This window comes from Podarcis cretensis (genome assembly GCF_951804945.1).
Source record: "Podarcis cretensis genome assembly, chromosome: 16".
Lineage (NCBI taxonomy): Eukaryota > Metazoa > Chordata > Lepidosauria > Squamata > Lacertidae > Podarcis > Podarcis cretensis.
The window spans coordinates 7,562,962-7,570,110 of NC_137186.1; the positions used below are offsets into that span (position 1 = coordinate 7,562,962).

General features: G+C 43.3%; 1 long non-coding RNA gene across 1 annotated transcript; it reads right to left on the reverse strand.

Annotated features, from left to right (window-relative positions):
* Positions 1-2,571: 2,571 nt before the first annotated feature.
* LOC307205828 lies at positions 2,572-6,731 on the reverse strand. The gene is made up of 3 exons (XR_013834088.1): positions 6,684-6,731; positions 2,912-3,911; positions 2,572-2,636 (listed from the first exon to the last, which is right to left on the reverse strand). It is a non-coding gene; the product is annotated as an uncharacterized lncRNA (long non-coding RNA).
* Between the last annotated feature and the right edge of the window lie 418 nt (positions 6,732-7,149).

Genomic DNA, 7,149 nt, shown 5'->3' on the forward strand with positions numbered 1-7,149 from the left:
ATCCAACATTTTTCATAATTATCCTTAAATAGGTTCACATTCTTAGAGGTCATATTAACCCCTAGGTATTTCACTTTCTTAACCAGTGTTAATCCTGTCTCCTTCTGAAACCTCTCTCTCTCTCAATCACTGTTAGATTTTTCTCTAAAACCTTAGTTTTTAACTTGTTCAACTTAAAACCTGCTACCTGGCCAAATTCTTGAATTAATTCCAATACTCTTTTGGTACTAGATTCTGGCTCCTGTAATGTCAAAACCAGATCATCAGCAAATGCTTTCAGTTTGTACTGTTTGGCTCCAACTTGTATACCTTTAACTATTTGGTCCCTTCTAATCATATTTAAGAGCACCTCCAGGACCAATATAAAAAGCAATGGAGAGATTGGGCAACCTTGTCGTGTTCCTTTCTCTATCTTAAATTCTTCCGTCACTACGTTGTTCACAATTAATTTAGCCTTTTGTTCTGAGTAAATTGCACCTATACCATTTTTGAACCCTTGACCGACCCCCATCCCCTGTATGTTTTTCTTCATAAAACTCCAAGAAATATTGTCAAAAGCTTTCTCCGCGTCCACAAATATCAAAACTGCTTTAGTGTTAATATTCACTTGTAGCTTTTCTAAAATGTTAATTATGTTCCTCGTGTTATCAGACAAATGTCTGCCCGGGAGAAAGCCTGCTTGATCTTTATGGATTTCTTCTACTAGCACCTTTTTTTAATCTTTTGGCCAAAATGTCTGCAAAAATTTTGTAATCCACATTAAGCAAAGATATGGGGCGGTAGTTCTTAAGCTGTGTCTTCTCAGACTCTGTTTTCGGTATAAGTGTAATATAAGCTTCCTTCCACGACTCTGGTGCCCTTTTCCCTTCCAATATTTCATTACACACTTCCTTTAATGGCTGTATTATCAATTCTCTCAATGATCTATAATATCTTGAAGTCAAACCATCGGGTCCTGGAGATTTACCCAATTGCATATTCTGAATGGCACCTTCTATCTCTTGGTGCGTTATTTTGTAATTCAACATTAGTTTATTTTCTTGAGAGATTTTTTGTAATCCATTTATTTTTAAAAAACTATCAATATCCATTTGTTTCTGGGTTTCCTGTGTATATAGTTGTTTAAAATACCTCTGGAAGCATTTTCTAATCTCCGCTGGATCCTGTCAGTCATGGCTTCACTCAAAGAATTCTGGGAGCTGTAGTTCATTAAGGGGGCTGAGAGTTCTTAGAAGAACCCTGAGAAAATGAGGGAACTCTGGTCAGTGTAGCTCAAAACATAGCTATGTTTTTGTTGTTGTATTGTTTCAGAAAGTGCAGGGTAGGTCGGTTCACAATTAACTGCTAACTGAATCAAATTTCTTCCCCATCCCTATTTGGGCTGTATCGTTTCAGATCAGTGTCATTACCAAAGTTCATAATTGCCCAGAAAGCCTGGCCAAATACATTTTGGCACCTGAGGTGAACTGCAAAATGGTGCAAACCACCCCGCCTGGGAAGAAGGGGTGAATGAAGAGAGCTACATCAGGAACAAGTGGGGAGTAAAGATCTACATTGGTAACAAGGGGGTGAAAGAAGATATGCATTGGGAACAATGAGGGGAATCAAATCAACCTCACCCAGTGCTTGAAGTGGAAATCAAAGGCCATTATGGGTGGGGCTGCACTGAATCACTCCAGATGGGTGCAGAACCCAGAAGACCTCAGAAGGCAGTCCCCACTGTTAGGTGTAGACCAGTAGCACTTCCTATTTGCCAAGAGGCCACTATAGAGATGTTATTGGGGGGATCTGCCAAGGAGGATGCAGTTATGGCCTCGAAAGAGTGTGTGGCAGCAGCAGTGTCCAATTCATTTCTTGGAGGCCGAATCTGCTGCCCTTGTAGATCCTGCCACCTGAGACAGTGACTTCACATTGTCTCATGAGAGGGCCGGCCCTGTTGCTCAGCTTGGAATGTGAATTGATCAGACTCATAGGGCTCGGTTGCATTATGAATTGGACAAAGACCCCACCACCCTAACAAATTGCTATCTATCTTGGAATGTAAGTCAAATATCTCCATGTACAGGCTTTTATTCAGGTCTAAAGTCTGATGCTGGGGGATTATTTGGCTTATTAAGGTTTGTAGCCAAGGGGTGTCTCAGGAAATGGGATGCAGAGAGATGTGTCCCACAGTATGTGCAACAGCAAGGATCATTCGGTCTGTAACTTAAAGGTTATTTCTGATATTGGAAAATCAACCAACAGGAGGCATTGCTGAATGGGGTGGTCTTTACTGAGTTAGCACATGCCCTTATTGGCTGTGTGGTTCTGAGTGAGTTTTTCTTCTGCATCTTTGAATATCTCCCTGTTATGTACAATATCTGAAGTAAGAAAGACAAAACTTTGGACTCCGTTTGAGTTACATAAGCGAGTTTCTTAACATTGTGGGGGTGTGCAAATCATATGCATGTATGTATGTATATAATGAGCAGATAAATGCAATATTTAAAGAAAGATTTCTCACCCCTGGCTTATAACAATTTTTCTGCTGGAGATTTCCCCCCGGAATTAGAGAAAACAAGACAAGAAGGCTTATAAGACATTGAAGAATGAGCTTTAATGAAAACAGAGCAGACAGTTTGCTTTTACAGTAGACCCTGCCAAATGTTAAAACAAAATAAAAAAAATCCTTCCAGTAGCACCTTAAAGACCAACTAAGTTAGTTCTTGGTATGAGCTTTCGTGTGCATGCACACTTCTTCAGATACACTGAAACAGAAGTCACCAGACCCTTCTATATAGTGAGAAGGTGGGGAGGGGTATTACTCAGAAGGGTGGTGGGATTGGGTGATTGGCAGATAGCTGTGATGAGCCTTTTTTATTATTTATTTTGTTTTGACTATGGCAGACCAACACGGCTACCTATCTGTAACCTGCCAAATGTTGTTAGACTACAACTCCCATCATCCCTGACCATTGGCTATTCTGGCTGGGGATGGTGAGAGCTAGAGTCCAAGAACACCTGGGGCCAAGAGAAAGGTTTCCCATCCATGAGATAAATCATGAGATACATTGAAAACCACACATAAACACAGGCTAAACCAATCAGGCAATCTTTGCAAGGAATTGCTTGCATCTTCTTCTACCCAAGGGGAAAGCTTTTAACTCAAGAACTCTAAGTTCACATATGACAGATTGTGTAGCTTAGTGTAGAGTGGAGGCTTGCAGAACAGACTTGCTGTTTTATATATAAGAAGACAAAGAGAGGGACATATACATATTTTTTTTAAAAAAGGAAGGCAAGAAAAGGCATGAGAATAGGCTTTTCAGAGGGAGCTGAGCATCCACAAGTTGCATTCTTTTCCTGTAGCAATGTGCACACTCAGCCTTTCTGAAATGTGAGTGCATGAACTCAGGCATGAGCCAGGATATCACAGTTCCAAATTCTGAGTTTTCAAGGGGGTCATCCATCTGGGTTTAGCAGGGGTATGAACAGATACCAGAACGGCCACCCAACAAAGACCTCTTTCCAAGGTAACCATAACCATCCCCAAAGAGCCCTCTGCCGTACCCATAGCCATAACCCCCAACAGCACATGGAGTGTTGCCTCCAACAGACACAGGCTCACAGCTAGCAGAGAGGATGGGCCCTGGGATGGTCAGGACACTGGGAGGTGGCTGGATCACGACCTCTGCTGGTGGGAGCTGGTTGATGCATGAAGGGATAACACCGTCCAGGGTGCCAAGGGATCCAGAGGATTCAACAGAGCCTCCATGCCCCCAGCCGGAACCTCCATGACCAAAGCCAAGGCCATAGCCAAGACCTCTGTAGCCATGACCTGCTGATCCAAAACCCACAACTGGGGTGGAGGCACAGGATGGGACAGCACAAGATGGACCACAGTGAACCATGTTGGGTTGGTGGAGGTTAATCTGAAACAAAGTGAGAAATATCAAAAAGGGGAATGCAATATTTATACCTGGGGCAGCCAACCTGTTGCTCTCCAAATGATTTGGAATGCAAAATCCATCAATCAGGCCACATGCTCAGGAATGATGGGAGTTGAAGTCCAGATCATTTGGAGGAAACCACATTAGCTATTTATAGTGTTGTACAAACGCCCCCCTTCTTACCCATAAGAAGAGCCCTTCTGGTACAAGATCATGACCTCTGTCAGAAGAGAGACAGCAGAAATGTGTCCTTGTCAATTCTCATTGACGTCTCAGCAGCTTTCTATGTCATTGACCATGTTGTCCTTCTAGAGCGGCTGTCCAAGTTTTGCACTGCTTTGAGGTGGTTACAATCCTACTTGGATGGTCATTTCCAGAGGGTGATGCTTGGGGATTCAATGTGGACTCCTTAGGGTTCATGTCTATCCCCTATGTCATTTAGCATCTACATGAAACTGCTGAGAGGAGTAGGGTGTCAGCAGTTTGCTGATGGCACACATCATCTGCAGGTATGAAAGTGGATGTGCTGGACCACTATTTTGCCTTGGTAATGTACTGGATGAGAGTCAACAAACTGAAGCTCATTCCAGATAGAAATGAGGCAGTTAGTGGGAGGTTCCCTAGACTGGGCAGATGGGAAGTTGCCTGCTCTTGATGGGGTTACTCTCCCTCTGAAGGAGCAGGCAAGTAGCTTGGGGGTAATCCTGGATCCTTTGCTGTTGCTTGAGGCTCAGGTGGTCTCAGTGGCGCAGAGGGCCTTCCATCAGCTTGAGCTGATGACCCAGTTGTGCAAGAATAGCCTAAGTCCTGTTGTTTATACTCTGGCAACCTCTAGGTTGGAGTCCTGCAACACGTTATACATAGGGCTGCTTCTGAAGATGGTTCAGTAACTTCAGCTTGGACTACTGCAATGTGCTCTACCTTTGAAGGTGACTCAGAAGCTGCAATTAATCCAGAATGTGGCAGCTAGACTGGTGACTGGGAGTGGCTGCCGAGACCATATAACACGGGTCCTGAAAGATCTTCATTGGCTCCCAGTATGTTTCTGAGCACAATTCAAAATGTTGGTGCTGACCTTTAAAGCCCTAAACAGCCTAGGTTTTGTATACCTGAAGGAGCGTCTCCACCCCCATTGTTCAGCCCGGACACTGAGGTCCAGCGCCAAGGGCCTTCTGGTGGTTTCCTCATTGCGAGAAGCCAAGTTACAGGGAACCAGGCAGAGGGCCTTCTCAGTAGTGGTGCCTGCCCTGTGGAATGCCCTCCCAGCAGATGTCAAGGCAATAAACAACTATTTTACTTTTAAAAGACAACTGAAGGCAGCACTGTTTAGGGAAGTTTTTAATGTCTGATGCTGTATTGTTTTAATTTTCAGTTGGAAGCCGCCCAGAGTGGTTGGGGAAACATAGCCAGATGGGCGGGGTATAAATAATAAATTATTATTATTATTATTATTATTATTATTATTATTATTCAGCCCAGTTGCTCCCTGGAGCAAGACAGTTGGAGTATATTACACCAATCCTGATTCAACTGCCAATTAATTTCCAGGCCCAATTCCAGATGCTGTTTTTGACCTTTAAAGCCCTAAATGACTCAGGATTGCAACATGTCAAAGACCTCCTCTCCTCATATAAACCAAGCAGAGCCTGTGATCATCATCTGAGGGCCTTCATTTGCATGTTTTTCGGTACCAGGTTAAAACGTTTCTCTTCAACCAGGCATTCGGCTGATTAACATTCTATGGCTTTTAAAATGTGGGGTTTTGGGGGGCTGGCATTGGTTTATTTTTGTTTTATTTTGTATTTTGTATTCTCAGTTTGCACTTCCTTGTTGTGAAGAGCCCTAGGATCTTTGGATGAAGCTTGGTATACACATTTAATAAATCCCCACCATCCTCATCTAGTCCAGCACTCTGTCTCTCGGTGGCCATTCCTATGCCCCCATGGGAAGCCCACCATCATCAGGGGGGAGGATCCTGTTGCACTTCAGATGTTGGTGGTCTGTGAGGATGGAAGCTGCAGTAGAAACACATCTGGAGGGCAATCAGTTCCCCAACCCTGCCCAACGTGAAGATCTTCATGGAAACAGCATCAATAATGACTGCAATGGCTTGGGAATGTTAACTGGTTTAATATGGAGTCGTGAGAATTTTAGATTGTGAAAGATAGTAAAGTGTACTCTACCCACATGTTAGTTTCCAGGAGAAAAGAGCATAAGAAGGGCTTTGATGAATCAAAGCAAAGACATATCTAGTCTACTAGCTTTCCCCCCACAGTGGCAAACCTTGGGGAGCCCGCAAGTATGACCTGAGTACACCTCCACTCTATCTTGAGGACCAACTCAAGGGCCTGGTTCTGACCTTGGGAGGCCAACACAGATTATGTGCTGAAAGGACACCTCTTACCAAAAGTCCTCTCTTCTCCAGCGAAGTTCAGTCAGACACACACTGCCTCTGATCTTTCAACCTCAGATAAAAGAGTTACTGCTCCAGTTGGCTTCTGTCTAATGATGTGCTACTCAGAGTAGGCCTGGTGAAATTGATTTATTCAAGTTTCTCATGTCCATTAATGTCAATGGGTCTACTTTAAGTATTGCTACCATCGTATACATTCCCCAAAGCTGGACTTACCTGGTTCTCTGAGGTACAGAAGGCAATGGAAAGGTAAGGGATCAAGTGAGGATGTCAGCATGCATCTACACTGTCTAATATAATGCACAAACCATTGAAAATACATTCATGAAAGCTGGGCTTACCTGGTTCTCTGAGAAGCAGAAGTCAATGGAAAGGTAAGGAATCGAGTGAAGAGCCCAGTGTGTCTTGAACTTTTATACAGTTCAGATGGCATCATCAGTGGTTTGGAGCCTCCCCTTCTTGATTTTTAATTTAGATACCAGTCTTCCTTTGTTTGTAATATAGCTTTGCTTTAATAAGTCCATTTTTTTTAAATAAGCACAAAGAAAGGGGTGGGTATTTTTAGGTTTAATATTTTTATTAAAGTCTTTTTTTCATGATACAATAATATATAGAAAACTAACGTGAATAAAAAAAAAACAAGAACAAAAACAGTCACAGAGAGTTTTAAAACACGGAGTCCTCTCTAAATGGTAGTACTTAACTCTTACCACCCACCAGTGGCGTAGCGTGGGGGATGCAGGGGGGGCCGGCCGCACCGGGCGCAACATCTGGGGGTTAGGGTTAGGGGGCGCAAATCCACGGGTT